This window comes from Hemiscyllium ocellatum, chromosome 6 (assembly GCF_020745735.1).
Source record: "Hemiscyllium ocellatum isolate sHemOce1 chromosome 6, sHemOce1.pat.X.cur, whole genome shotgun sequence".
In the NCBI taxonomy this organism is placed as follows: domain Eukaryota; kingdom Metazoa; phylum Chordata; class Chondrichthyes; order Orectolobiformes; family Hemiscylliidae; genus Hemiscyllium; species Hemiscyllium ocellatum.
In genome coordinates, this window is record NC_083406.1 from 53,836,926 (window position 1) to 53,852,334 (window position 15,409).

General features: G+C 42.9%; 1 long non-coding RNA gene across 1 annotated transcript in view; it reads right to left on the reverse strand.

Moving 5' to 3' along the window:
• Positions 1 to 15,409, reverse strand: part of LOC132816700 (uncharacterized) — a 105,873-nt gene that overhangs the window by 7,518 nt on the left and 82,946 nt on the right. The window contains exon 3 of the long non-coding RNA XR_009644817.1: positions 5,075 to 5,117. This is a non-coding gene — a long non-coding RNA (uncharacterized LOC132816700). The remainder of the gene's footprint in view (positions 1 to 5,074; positions 5,118 to 15,409) is intronic.

Genomic DNA, 15,409 nt, shown 5'->3' on the forward strand with positions numbered 1-15,409 from the left:
TCAGCCTTCAAGTCTCATCCTAACATAAAGAACAAAGAAAATTTACAGCCCAGGAACAGGCCATTCAGCCCTCCAAGCCTGAGCCGACCCAAATGTACTGTCTAAACCTGTCGGTCAATTCCTAAGCATTTGTATCCCTCTGCTCCCCATCTACTCATGCATCTGTCCCGACGCATCTTAAATGAATCTACCGTGCCTGCCTCTATGCGTTCCAAATGCCCACCATCCTCAGGGTGAAGTACTTGCTGCATGTAACCCCCTTAAACTTTCCACCTCTCACCTTGAAAGCATGACCTCTTGTTATTGAGTCCTTCACTTTGGGAAAAAGCTTGTCTCTATCCAACCTTCATGATTCTGTAAACCTCAATTAGGTCCCCCCTCAATCTCCTTTTTTCTAGTGAAAATAAACCTAACCTAAGGTAGCTTACATAAGGTGGAAGAAGCTAGGGTCAAGCTCAGCTCTACAGGATTACAGGCAGGCGAGGAAGGAGGTTAAAAATGGGCTGAGGAGAGCCAGGAGGGGGCACGAGAAAGGCTTGGCAGAACGGATTAGGGAGAACACAAAGGCATTTTACACTTATGTGAGGAATAAGAGAATGGTCAAAGAAAGAGTAGGGCCAATCAGGGATAGCATAGGGAATTTGAGTGTGGAGTCTGAGGAAGTAGGGAAAGCCCTAAATGAGATTTTTTGCATCTGTCTTTACGAAAGAAACGAACTTTGTAGTGAATGAAACCTTTGAAGAGCAGGTGTGCATGCTGGAATGGATAGAAATAGAGGAAGCTGATGTGCTGAAAATTTTGTCAAACATTAAGATTGACAAGTCGCCAGACCAGATTTGTCCTCGGTTGCCTTGGGAAACGAGAAATGTAATTGCTTCACCACTTGCGAAGATCTTTTCATCCTCGCTCTCCACTGGAGTCGTAACTGAGGACTGGAGAGAGGTAAATGTAATTCCTCTCTTCAAGAAAGGAAATAGGAAATCCCCGGCAATTACAGACCAGTAAGTCTCACGTCTGTCGTCTGCAAGGTGTTAGAAAGGATTCTGAGGGATAGGATTTATGACCATCTGGCAGAGCATGGCTTGATTAAATGCAGTCAACATGGCTTTGTGAGGGGCAGGTCATGCCTCACAAACCTTATCGAGTTCTTTGAGGATGTGACTAGAAAAGGTGATGAGGGTCGATCTGTGGATGTGGTGTATATGGACTTCAGCAAGGCATTTGATAAGGTTCCCCATGGTAGGCTCATTCAGAAGATCAGGAGGAATGGGATTCAGGAGAGCATAGCTGTCTGGATACAGAATTGGCTGGCCAACAGAAGACAGTGAGTGTAGTAGAAGGAAAATATTCTGCCTGGAAGTCTGTGGTGAGTGGTGTTACACAGGGCTCTGTCCTTGGGCCTCTATTGCTTGTAATTTTTATTAATGACTTGGATGAGGGGATTGAAGGATGGGTCAGCAAGTTTGCAGATGACACAAAAGAGGTGTCGTTGATAGTATATAGGGCTGTTGTAGGCTGCAGCAGGACACTGACAGGATGCAGAGATGGGCTGAGAGGTGGCAGATGGAGTTCAACCTGGATAAATGCAAGGTGATGCATTTTGGAAGGTCAAATGTGAAAGCTGAGTACAGGATTAAGGACAGGATTCTTGGCAGTGAGGAGGAACAGAGAGATCTTGGGGTGCAAGTACATAGATCCCTTAAAATGGCCACCCAAGTGGACAGGGTTGTTAAGAAATTGTATGGTGTTTTGGCTCTCATTAACAGGGGGATTGAGTTTAAGAGTCATGAGATCTTGTTGCAGCTCTATAAAACTTTGGTTAGACCGCACTTGGAATACTGCGTCCAGTTCTGGTCGCCCTATTATAAGAAAGATGTGGATGCTTTGGAGAGGGTTCAGAGGAGGTTTACCAGGATGCTGCCTGGACTGGAGGGCTTATCTTATGAGGAGAGGTTGACCGAGCTTGGGTTTTTATCATTGGAGAAAAGGAGGAGAAGAGGGGACCTAATTGAGGTATACAAGATAATGAGAGGCATAGATAGACTCGATAGCCAGAGAGTATTTCCCAGGGCAGAAATGACTAACACGAGGGGTCATAGTTTTAAGCTGGTTGAAGGAAAGTATAGAGGGGATGTCAGAGGCGGGTTCTTTACACAGAGAGTTGTGAAAGCATGGAATGCGTTGCCAGCAGCAGTTGTGGAGGCAGGGTCAATGGGGACACTCCTGGACATGCATATGGTCACAGAAATTTGAGGGTGCATACATGAGGATCAGTGGTCGGCACAACATCGTGGGCTGAAGGGCCTGTTCTGTGCTGTACTGTTCTATGTTCTATGTTCTATGTTCATAGCTAGCACCTTCCATACCAGGCAACTTCCTCATAAGCCTTCTCTGCACCCTCTCCAAAGCGTCCACATCCTTTTGGTAATGTGGCAACCACAACTGTACACAGTATTCCAAATGCGGCTGAAACAATGTCTTGTACAATTTTAACATGACTTGCCAGCTCTTATACTCAATACCCCGTCCAATGAAGGCAAGCATTATACGCCTTCTTGACCATTCTATCCACCTGTGCAGCAGCCTTCAGGGTACAATGGACCTGCACTCCCTGATCTCACTGCCCATCAACTTTTCCCAAGGCTCTTCCATTCATTGTATAATTCGCTCTTGAATTAGACTTGCCTAAATGCATCACCTCACATTTGTCTGGATTGAAGGCCTTCTTCTTCCTCTTGACAAGAGATTCAGTAGCCTGCTACTAAAGAGTTTCTTTAGTAAACCACGGCTCCTTCACTTGACCACTTCCTCCTTGCCTGATAGGTACATACTTATTAAGGATAGGCAGTAGCTCTTCCTTGAATAAGCTCCGCATTAACTTGTACCCATTCCCTGCAGTTTCCTCCCCCATCCTATGCATTCTAAATCTTGCCTAATTGCATTGTAACTGCCTTTCCTCCAACAATAACTCTTGCCCTGTGTTATATCCCTATCCCTTTCATTACTAAAGTAAACATAACCAAATTGTGGTCACTATCATCCAACTGCTCACCTATCTCCAAATCTAACACCTGGCCAGGTTCATTACCCAGTACCAAATCCAATATGGCCTTGCTGCTTGTTGGCCTGTCGACATACTGTGTCAGGAAATCATTCTGCACACATTGGACAAAAACCGACCTATCTAAAGTACGCGTGCTAAAGTATTTCCAGTCAATATTTAAAGTGAAAGTTCCCCATAACATAAAGATTCCTCTCTCCCCCCTCGCTGTTACTCTCGGTTCTATCCAGAATTATCTTTGCTATCCTTTCCTCTACATCTCTAGAACTATTCAGAGGCCCACAAAAAACTTCCAACTCCCCTTTCCTGTTTCTAACCTCAGCCCATAATACCTCAGTAGAAGGGTCCTCAAACGTCCTTTCTGCCACCATAATACTGTCCTTGACCATCAATGCCTCGTCTGCCCCTCTTTTACCGTCTTCTCCATTCTTACTGAAACATCTAAATCCTAGAACCTGCAACAACCATTCCTGTTCCTGCTCTATCCATGTCTCTGAAATGGCCACAACGTCGAAGTCCCAGGTACTAACCAATGCTGCAAGTTCACCCACCTTATTCTGGGTGTTCCTGGCATTGAAGTAGACACAGTTCTAACCACCTTTCTGCTTGCCAGTGAACTCTTGCGACCTTGAAACCATATTTCTGACTTCACTACTCTCAAACTCCTGGACACTGGAACTGTAATTTAGGTTCCTATCCCCCAGTTGAATTAGTGTAAACCCTCCAAAAGAGCATTAGTAAATATCACTCCTGCCCCTCCCCCGTCCCTACTCCCCCCCGCCCCCAGGATGCTGTTTCCCCCTCTGGTTCAGGTGTATACCATCCTGTTTGTAGAGGTCCCACCTAATGAGCCCCAATTATCCAGTTATCCAAAACCCTCCCTCCTGCACCATCCATGTAGCCACATGTTCAATTCCTCTCTCTCCCTATTCCTTGCCTCGTTAACACATGGCACAGGTAACAAACCAGAGATAACAATTCTGTTTGTTCCAGCACTAAGCTTCCACCCTAGCTCCCTGAATTTCTGCCTTAAATCCCCATCCGTTTTCCTACCTATGTTGTTAATACCTATGTGGACCACAACTTGGGGCTGCTCCCCTTTCCCCTCAAGGATCCCAAAAACACGATCCAAGACATCATGAACCCTGGCACCTGGAGACAACACACTAACCATGAGTCTCTCTCGTTCCCACAGAACCTTCTATCTGTCCCCCTTAACTCTGTAGTCCCCAATGACGAATACTCTGTTCATGTCCCTCCTTCGCTTCTGAGCAACAGGGACAGACTATGTGTCAGAGACATGTACCCCATGGCTTACTCCTAGTAAGTCGTCACCCCGCCACCCCCCCCAACATTATCCAAAATGGTATACTTGCTATTGAGGGCAACAGCCACAGGGGATCCCTGCACTGTCTGCCGATTCCCTTTCCATCCCCTGACTGTAACCCATCTGCCTCTTTTTTGCAACTGAGGTATGACTACCTCCCTGTAACTCCTCTCAGTAGTGTCCTCTGCCTTCCAAATGATCTGAAGTTCATCCAGCTCTAGCTCCAGTTCCTGAAGGCGGTTTTTGAGGAGCTGGAGTTGGGTGCACTTCACACAGATGAAGTCATCAGGGACACTAGTGGTGATTTTCACCTCCCACATTCTGCAAAAGGAACATTTAACTGCCCTAACCACCATTCCCAGTGTTCTAAATTCTCAAACAGACTGTAGGAAAATAAAGAATAAAGAGAAAACTTACCAATCCGGTGTTTTGGTTAGAGGAGGAGGATGGGTGTGAGACACTGCCTAACTAGTGTTTTGGGTAACACAACCACCCAAATATATCACTTCACTTACTCCCATGTCTGTTCCTGCTTGGCGTGCGCTCTGCCTATCTACAAGCTAAGTTTTCAAATCAGTGATTCACCTTCCAAGCTGCCCTCTGGTCGACTCTCCCACTCTTCCTGCTGCTGAAACAAAAATGGACGGCCCCGACGCTCAAGGTAAGTTTTTAAATCAGTTACTCACCTTCCTGTCAGCCCCAAGGTCTATGCTCTCACTCTTTCTGATGCTGAAACAAAGAAAAACATATTGTTTTCTCAGTGTGTCTTATCCTGCATTCTGACCTCCATCACTTTTCCCACTATTGATGTCAGGCTGACAGGTCAGTAGTTATCCTTTGCTCCTTCCTTCAACAGCAGGGTCACATTTGTTGTCCATGGGGACCACTCCTGTGTTCAGAGAGATCTTGAAAATTTCTGGCTATGATTTGCTCACTTACCTCCCTTAGCAATTTAGGATGCATTCCATCAGAACTTGACGACTTCTCTACCTGGAAGACTGCCAGCCTTTTTATCACGTATCACTATATTGCTCAGTTATTCAACAACCACATTTTCAATTCAACTATTATCAGCATCTTCTAATTTGGTAAAGACAGAAGCAAAATATTCATTTAGTACCTCTATCACATCTTTTCCTTCAGTAAGCTGCTTACCCTTCTTACTCTTTATGGGCCATACTCTATCCTTCACGAATCTTTTACTATTAATATTTTTGAAGAGCATTTTACTATTTTGGTTGAGTACAAACTGCCATCCTTTCCTTATGCTTCCCCTTTGTGTACCTTCTGCCATCCATAGCCTTTCTCCTGCATTTGAGATTCTCCTGATTCCTATTCCTATTATTCTAGTATGCACCATATGCTTTCTTATTCTTCCTTACCTTCTCATCAATATTTTTAGTCTCTAGCTTTGGAGATAGTGAGGACTGCCAATGCTGGAGAGTCAGAGTCAATAAAGTGTGGTGCTGGAAAAGGCATAGCAGGTAAGGCAACATTTAAGGAGCTAGAGAGTCAACATTTCGGACATAATCCTTCATCAGAAGCAGATACAATAGCAATGTTTAAGAGGAATTGGACAGATACATGAATATGCAAAGAGTAGAGGTATATGGACTGCAAGAGGTTTTTAATTTAGAGAAATGTCTTGTGTAGACTTTGGCTTGGTAGGATGAAGGGCCTGTTTGTACTGTTCTTTGTTCTTTGTCTTTTGAACTCTTTGTTAGATTATTCTCATTTTTTAGAAAAAACAAGATCCTCTTTATAGCCCTCTTCCAGAGACTGTGATTCATGTGGCATGGGGCTCAGTGATTAGCACTGCTACCTCACAGCACTAGGTATCTGGGTTTGATTCCAGCCTTGGGTGACTGTCTATGGAGTTTGCAGTTTCTCCCCGTGTGTTCGTGGATTCGTGTTAGGTGCAACTGTTTCCTACATAGTCCAAATTTGCGCAGGTTAGGTGGATTGGCCATGCCAAATTGTCCATGGTATCCAGAGATATGCAGGCTCGGTGAACTAGCCATGGTAAATGCAGATAGAGTAGGGGGCTTGGTCTGGATGGGATGCTCTTTAGAGGGTGAGTAAGGGGCCAATGGTGTGTATGGTCTCCTTCACACTGTAGAGATTCTATGATGCTGCTTCAAAGGTCAAAATGCAATGACAGCTTAAAGCACCATTCCTCATACACAGATAGACTGACCCTGAGTCACATGATACTCAGACACTTTCGACTGGGAGCATAGAGTCATCAGGTCCAAAAGCACGCAGATAGACCCTTCAGCAGAAAAATTTACAAGAATGTTGCCAGGGTTGGAGAATTTGAGCTAGAGGGAGAGGCTAATAGGCAGGGGCTGTTTTCCCTGGAGTGTTGGAGGCTGAGGGGTGACCTTATAGGGGTTTATCATGAGGGGCATAGATAAGAATAATAGGCAAGGTCTTTTTCCCCAGGGTAGGGGATTCCAGAACTAGAGGGCACAGGTTTAAGGTGAGAAGGAAAATATTTAAAAGGGACTTAAGGGCCGATTTTTACACACAGAGTGTAGTGCGTGTATGGAATGAACTGCCAGAGGAAATTATGGAGGCTCCTACAACTACAACATTTAAAAGGAATCTGTATGGGTGTATGATTAGGAAGGGCTTAGGGGGATATGGGCCAAGTGCTAGCAAAGGGATGAGATTAAATTAGAATATCACGTCAGCATGGACGAGTTGGACTGAACTGTCTGTTTCTATGCTGTACATGTCTGACTCTATGACTCTGTGGCCCATGCTGGCCAAAATGTCCATCCACGCTGACCCCATTTCCCTACACTTGGTCCATATCCTTCTAAACTTTTCCTATCTATGTATTTGTCCAAATGCCTTTTAAATGTTGTTAATGTATCTGCCTCAACCACTTCCACTAGCAGCTCATTCCAGATGCATACCACCCTCTGTGTAAAAAAGTAGCCTCTCAGGTTCCCTTTTGTTCTTTCCCCTCTAACCTTACACCGATGCCCCCTAGTCCTTGATTCCCTAACCCTGGGAAAAAAAACTGAGTGCAATCACCATATCCAAGCCTCTCATGATCTTATACAATTCAGTAAGGTCCCCCCTCAGTCTCATACGCTCGAAAAAAAAGGTTCTAGCTTCTCCAACCTCTTCCCATAACTTAGTCCCTTGAGTCCTGGCAACATCATTGTAAATTTCTTCTGCACTTTTTCCAGCTTAATAGCATCCTTCCTATAGCAAGGTGACCAAAACTGAACACAATATTCCAAGTGCGTGCTCACCAACATCCTATACAACTGCAACATAACTTCCCAGCTTCTATACTCAATGCCCTGACTGATAAAGGCCAGTGTGCAAAAAGCCTTCTTCCCTGTCCTGTCCACTTGTGACTGCACTTTCAAAGAACCATGTACCTGAACTCCACGATCTCTCTGTTCCACCATACTCCTTAAGGCCCTACCATTCACCATGAAACACCTACCTTGATTTGACTCTTCAAAATGAGATGTCAATCAATTGACAACATATTGTGACTTCATGCCTTTTTAATATCTCATTGGATGATATGACAACTGGAGTAGGTGGTTCATTGGGAGTGGTACCTGCAGGACCTGTTATTAATAGGATGTTCTTTTAGTTAGTGTGAAATTTGCCGTATGGACTCCACTCGCCAGGCAAGGCCTCTTCCCACACTGGGCATTACTTATGTGCCAGTGCCTAAGACTGCGGCTTCAAGGTAAAAAGCTGATTTGCTTCATTTCAAATGTGAGAACCACTAGGTTCCTCATTCTCCTCTTACTCACTACCTTTCTCCCATCATGCTTCACCAATATCATTTTGTAATTCCTGTCCCCATGGATATCCTTGAATATCCCCTCCCCCACAGATTTTATCAATCCTTTCAATGTTTATGTTTACTTTGCTTTTGTGAGCCTCTGTCATGGTTACAATGCTCCTGCTGACCCTTGACTCTTCCCATTCTCCAGGAGAATCTTCAGAAATCCTTTGCTTCACTTTGTAACAAAAGAGAGCTCCACTGTATCTTAAAGCTACCCTCTTCCCTTACATCATGATAACTGTTGAATTTTAACAGATTTTCTTCAAAAAGCAGAACAAAACAAATTCTTGAAGACATACTTGTAATTCTGGCAGTACCTTGTAACAATCCAAAGTTTAAAGCTCAGAATAAAGTTCAGATTGGAAATTTTTTATCAAAATTTTATTTCTTTCGCATTATTAACATCTAGCCTGATGAATTCGAAATAAATGCCATGACTCAGGACATAGAAGACAATGTCCTCAAAATTGACTCTGGGATTTAAAAATGGGAGAGGAGGAAAGTCCAATCTCCATCTTCAAGCTATTTGGCTCCACAGCGCTCAAAAGCGAGCATTTTAGCTTGTAAAGCTGCAAGCCTGTGTTTCAGTATTCTGGCAAACCTCTTTCCTCATACTCTCCAATTTCCTCCGATTGCTTCTCCACAACTCTTCCAAGAGGCTACAACATAAAAGCTGCACTTCCAAAATTTGATTTAAACCCAGAAAACACAGTAAAGAGCTATCCAAATCTCAACCATTAAATACCAACTACTGATATTGTAGCATCTTAATACTGCAATTTCCTTGACAAAAGCCTCAGTAACTTGTGGAGTCATAGCAAGTAGTCTAATTACCCAAGTATGGAACTGATTTGATAGTTTAATTCTTTCTTTCTTTCCAGATGACAAAAAGGAGAAAAGGAGGACGGACAGTTGAAGCAACTGGCAAAAGAAATACAATTAAAGGGAAATTTAATTGTACAAGACATTGGTTCGGCCGTATTTAGAATATTGTGTATAGTTCTGGTCACCATATTACCAAAAGGATGTGGAAGCTTTGGAGAGGGTACAGAGAAGGTTTACAAGAATGTTGCCTGGTATGGAAGGTGCTAGCTATGAAGAGAGGTTGAGTAGGTTAGGTTTATTTTCATTAGAAAAAAGGAGATTTAGGGGGGACCTGATTGAGGTCTACAAAATCATGAAGGGTATAGACAGGGTGGATTGAGACAAGCTTTTTCCCAGGGTGAAGGATTCAATATCGAAAGGTCACTCTTTCAAGGTGAGAGGTGAAAAGTTTAAGGGGGATACATACGGCAAGTACTTCACACAGAGGGTGGTGGGCATTTGGAACACATTGCCAGCTGAGGTGGTAGCGGCAGGCACGGTAGATTCCTTTAAGAAGCGTCTGGATAAATGCATGAGTAGATGGGGAGCAGAGGGATACAGATGCTTAGGAATTGACCGACAGGTTTAGAGAGTACATTTAGTTTGGCTCAGGCTTGGAGGGCCGAAGGGCCTGTTCCTGGGCTATAAATTTTCTTTGTTCTTTGTTCATCTATAAATTAAATCAAAATGGTCAGGACAAAAAGTCTGTGTGTCTATATATCATATGCCTCTATGGCAAGAAAATCTCAAAACTAAATCACCTTCTAAAATGTACCCTTCAGAAAGGCCTGGAGCAAACATGATAATAATAATCATGTCACGGTTGTGATTTTTGTCCATTGTTTCCATGTGAAGTGGAGGGGGAGAAGATAATCCAGGGGTGCCATGCAGCACTTTTTCTAACTGACAAGTGCTTTCGTAGAATCCTCCTTCCCCCGTACGTCCTTTTCCCATGTGTGAACGGTAGATATCTGTACTTGAAAATGTGCTTAATCTGCCTCTTCATGGTAATGCAGAATAGCATAATGAAGTGCATGGCCAAGATTGGCCAGAAAACAGGTACATTGAAGGCATCAAAAAATGTGCAAATCATTACTACTATTATTCCTTTTGTGGCAGAGTACCAGAACTTGAACTCTGGCAGCACGGTGGCTCAGTGGTTAGCACTGCTGCCTCACAGCACCAAGTACCCGGGTTCAATTCCCACCTCGGGTAACTGTCTGTGTGGAGTTTTCACATTCTCCTTGTGTCTGTGTGGGTTTCCTCCAGGTGCTCCAGTTTCTTCCCACATTCCAAAGATGTACAGGTTAGGTGAATTGGCCATGCTAAATTTCCCGTAGTGTTAGGTTCATTAGTCAGGGGGAAATGTAGGGGAATGGAACTGGGTGGATTGCTCTTCAGAGGGTCAGTGTGGACTTGTTGGGCCATAGGACCTGTTTCCACACTGTAGGGAATCTAATCTAATCACTTTTCATGACCATTCCTAAAGTCTGTACAATACATGTCCACCCCCCTAGACCTCCCACCCTATCAACCTGACTTCCCATTCTGATAGGAACTACACCCCACTGGAAGGCAGATCACAATTCAAAACCTCAGATGCAAATCTTCAACAGAGCTGAACATGCCTTGAGCATCTAGCCCTCACTCATTGATTTAAAACAAAGCAGCCATTACTTTCCCAAAGTTCATGAAGAAGCCATGCTCCCCAGGTGTATGCCTCTTAGATACAGCTAGGTTTTTGAAGATACATATTCCTTGATTGGAAACTTAATTGGAAAGAGCTACTTAATTTGGGTGAGTTATGCTTTTAATGGCATGCAAAAATGTGCAGATAGGCATCTGACACCGACAATTGGGAAGGATTACCTGCCTTCTAAAGTTCGGGCACTCAATCAAGAAAGCTTTTTCTGCCATCAAGGAATCTGAATTTTGGGATTTTCTGCAGTTAAATCCCCCTTAATTCATGTCTCCTGTGATACTGAAATATTCTGTCCATGGTGTCAATTGAAAGGAATGTTTTGGGATCTGGGTGTTGGGAAGGGAAGAGCTCAAAGAGGAATTATTCCATGTTCTGGGTTTGCTAAGTGGCTTCATTCAGGAGTGCCAGCTTTGAAGAGGTGCTGCTCTTTCGTCTGACAGCTTCTTCATTTGTCTCTTTTATTTGGTACACCTTCAACACTTTCCAGTTCAGCCCTTAACAATCTACCATAACTAACTTCCACTGCCATTTCTGTACTCCATTTCTCCAGAAACCATCCCTGATGCTGACTCATTATGCATAATGCCATCCTTCAAATCTCCACCCATGATTACAGTGACTTTGGAGTCTTTTCAACATTTGCTCAAACCGCTGCACCCGTCGCAAACCGCAATCAATGCCCATTGTCAAATGACAGCACTTACAAATTCGCGATCTCACTCTTCAGCGGTGCTGACTCATTGTACCTCAAAGCTATCCTGGCCCTTCCATCATATATCCATCATATCTGCTCAGATAGTACCATCTTCCAGATGGATGCTTCTGATGCATTTTACTTTTCCATAAATTAAGGATTCCTTGGCATCTTTAGTTGATATGGCCTTTGATCTTGTCTTTCTATTTCTTGCATATTTGCTCGCACTCTTCCCCACCTCCCAGAAGCAAAATAATGTTCTCTTGTCATCACCTACAATTGCCCCAGTCTTCCGAGTCAACCAATAACCCCATGCTAATTTCAACACCTCCAGTGTTATACTACCAGCAATTACCTTCCCTTCCCTTTCAACATTCCAAAAAGAGTAGTCTTTGGCCAACACTATGCATAATGCTCACATTATGAATTAGGGATGCAACAACTGCCTTCTACCAAATTTTGTTCTGACCAACCAGGGTCCAAATGTTCTGTCAAAGTGAAACAGTGATCGCCTTCCAATTCACCAAAGTTCTAGAGTTGTGTTCTCCACATTGATGAGAGCAAACACTGAATTAATGATTGCTTTTGGAGGGTTGGGGGTTGGGGGTGTGTGTGTGGGGAGGGGGGGCGGGGGGGAGGTGGCGGTATCTTAATCCAAAGCATGACACAAATTTTTGGTCTCCTACCCTTTTTGAACTCTATCTTATGTCATCTTTGTCTGTCTCTTCTTGACCTAGTATATTGTACCACTGAAGCTCAACACCAGCTTCACTGTACCACTGAATCATATCTTTCCTTTAGACCTTTAAAGCCTTCTAGACTCAACTCTAGAAACACCACCATCAGAAATATTTCATCCAACAGATTTTTAAGAAATTCTAACAAAAATACATATCCTCACATTTCATCCTCCGTCAATATATTTTAAGAGTACACGGTAATATTATTGAACCCAATTCGAGTTTGACTTTTAGACTTTTTGTTTTACACGTACTTCTTTCATGCAGTATAGGCTTTTGTCTTTCATGTATTTGATTCATTTACTATCTCAAATTCAATATTGCCTCATGTTGCCTCACACTGGTCATTTGGTACAATGGACACTGTTTACGTTTGTGTGTTCATTCACAGTATGTGGACCAACATCTATCGCTCACCTCTGATTATCCTTGAGAAGGTACTAGTGAGCACTGCGCTGTGTTTGGGCTGACCCTACTCCCACATTGCTGTCCCGTAAGGAGCACCAGGACTTTGAACAATGGAAGTTCAAAAGTATGCTTTCGTGTTGGTATGGCTTAATACCTGTATATATTGGAGCAAGAAAGCGTAATGCATTGTTTGGTGTTTTGGACTTCTGTTTTGAGGTTTCCAATTATTTTGTGGTTCACCTTTAGAATTAGATGAGATTGACTCTAGAAACAGAGAGGTGGTTTTCCGAAGTAAGGTATATATAGGAGCATTTCAAACACAATATTGAAATGGCATAAGTATTTTAATCAGTCATTGTTCACTTTTGTGACTTGTATTTATTGAACAATTGAAACAAAATTGATGGCAAAAAAATTGGTAGGGAAGATCTTGTGACAAAACTGATCATCTAGAAATAATTTGGAGATGCCGGTGTTGGACTGGGCTGTACAAAGTTAAAAATCACACACCAGGTTATAGTCCAACAGGTTTAATTGGAAGCACTAGCTTTCAGAGTGCTGTTCCTCCATCAGGTGGTAGTCCAAAAGCAGTGCTCCGAAAGCTAGTGCTTCCAATTAAACCTGTTGGACTATAACCTGGTGTTGTGTGATTTTCATCTAGGAATAGGATGAGACGTGATTTAAAGGGCTGGACAGGGAGACTCCATTCTGATTGAATTAACATCTTGAAAAAAATAAAGAACTAAGAATGATGGAAATCTGAAGCAAAGGTTGAAATTGCTGGAGAAACTCAGCAGGTCTGTGGACAGAAATTAGAGTCAACATTTCAGATCCAGCGACCCTTCTTCAGAAATGCAGTTTCCACAAACATCAGTATCTTTGATGGTTCTGGCTTTACTATATTTCCCGGCAGCTACATTAATGACAATTGCTGTAAGACCTGTATATGATTTTAATCAGTAATATTATTGTGTCACTCATTGCAGCTTAACAAAAGAACTCATATTAGATCATTCTCTGTTACCCTATTCAAATGTGTTCTTCATTGTTACGCTAAGTACATCACAATAGCATTGTTACATCATTTGTTTTGATTTTCACACCATAAAAACAACTTTGCTGTAGTTATTTAAACTGCTATGAAATACAAAGTTACAGCATTTTAATTCCCCCTAAGTCAGAATCCTTGCAATCTGAACTATAATTTGTGTGGAAGTTCACATAATGGAATGTGGCTTGTTCATCCAGAGACATGATGTGGAGGCGGATGAAAAGCCTGGGAACTATAGTGATGGGTAAGTTGTTGGAGGGGATTCTGAGGGACAGGATTTATATGTATTTGGAAAGGCAAGGACTAATTAGAGATTGTCAACCTGGCTTTGTGCATGAGAAATCATGTCTCACTAATTTGATTGAGTTTTTTGAAGAAGTGACAAAGAAGATTGATGAAGGCAGAGCAATAGACATTGTCTATATGGATTTCTGTAAAGCTTTCAACCAGGTAGTAGTAGTAAGAAAGGTTAGTAAGGTTAGGTCACAAGCTATCCAATTGGATACAAACTTGGCTTGAAGATAGGAAGCAGAGGGTGGTGGCATAGGACTTTTTGGACTGGAGTACTGAGACCAACGAGTGCCACAAGGATCAATACTGGGCCCCCTGCTATTGTCATTTATATAAATTGCTTGAATGTGATTACAGGAGGAATGGCTAGTAAATTTGCAGATGACACTAAAATAGGTGGTGTGGTGGAGAGTGAAGAAGATTATCTCAAAATACAATAGAACCAAAATACAATAGTACAATAGGGTTGACACAGTGGCTCATTGGTTAGCACTGCTGCCTCACAATGCCTGGGGGCCAGGTTTGATTCCACCCTCAGGTGACTATGTGGAATTTGTACATTCTCCTCGTGTCTGTGTGAGCACCCTCTGGGTGCTCCAGTTTCCTCCCACAGTCCAAAGATGTGCAGGTTAGGTAAATGGCCATAGTGTTCAGCAATGTGTAGTTTATTTGCGTTAGTCAGGAATAAATATATGGCAGGGATTAGCTCCGAGTGGTTTATTCTTTGAATGGTTGGGCCAAAGGGTCTGTTTCCACGCTGTAGGAATTCTAATTAATAAAAACCTTGCTCAGATGTGCCAATGGGCTGAGGAGTAGCAGTTGGAGTTTAATTTGTATAAATGTGAGGTGTTGCAAACCAGGGCAGGACTTATAAGGTAAATGCCAGGGCACAGGGAAGTGTTGCAGAATAAAAAAAGACCTGGGGTGGAGGTGCATAGTTCCTTGAAAGTTGAGTCACAGGTAGATAGGGTAGTGAAAAAGTTGTTTGGCACATTGGTCAGAACATGAGTATAGGAGTTAGGATGTCATGTTACAGCTGTATGGAATATTGGGGCGGCCACTTTTAGAATACTGTGATATTCTGGTTATCTTTCTAATAAGAAGGACATTGTTAAACTTGAGAGAGTGCAGAAAAGATTTACAAGGATGTTGCCAGTACTGGAAGATTTGAATTAGCAAGAGGCTAAACTGGCCGGGGTGTTTTTTTTCCCCCTGGAGTATTGGAGACTGAGGTGTTACCTTATAAAATCATGAGCAGAAATGGGTAGAGTGAATACGCATTGATCTGACACACTCCATGGGACCCCCCCCCACCATAAATGCTACCTTGAAGAAGCATTATGCTGCCTTGAAGAATCACTGCGCTTATGCCCATGATGATAAAGTGTGAGACTCGAAAAAGCACAGAAGGTCAGGCAGCATCTGAGGAGTGAGTTGACATTTCA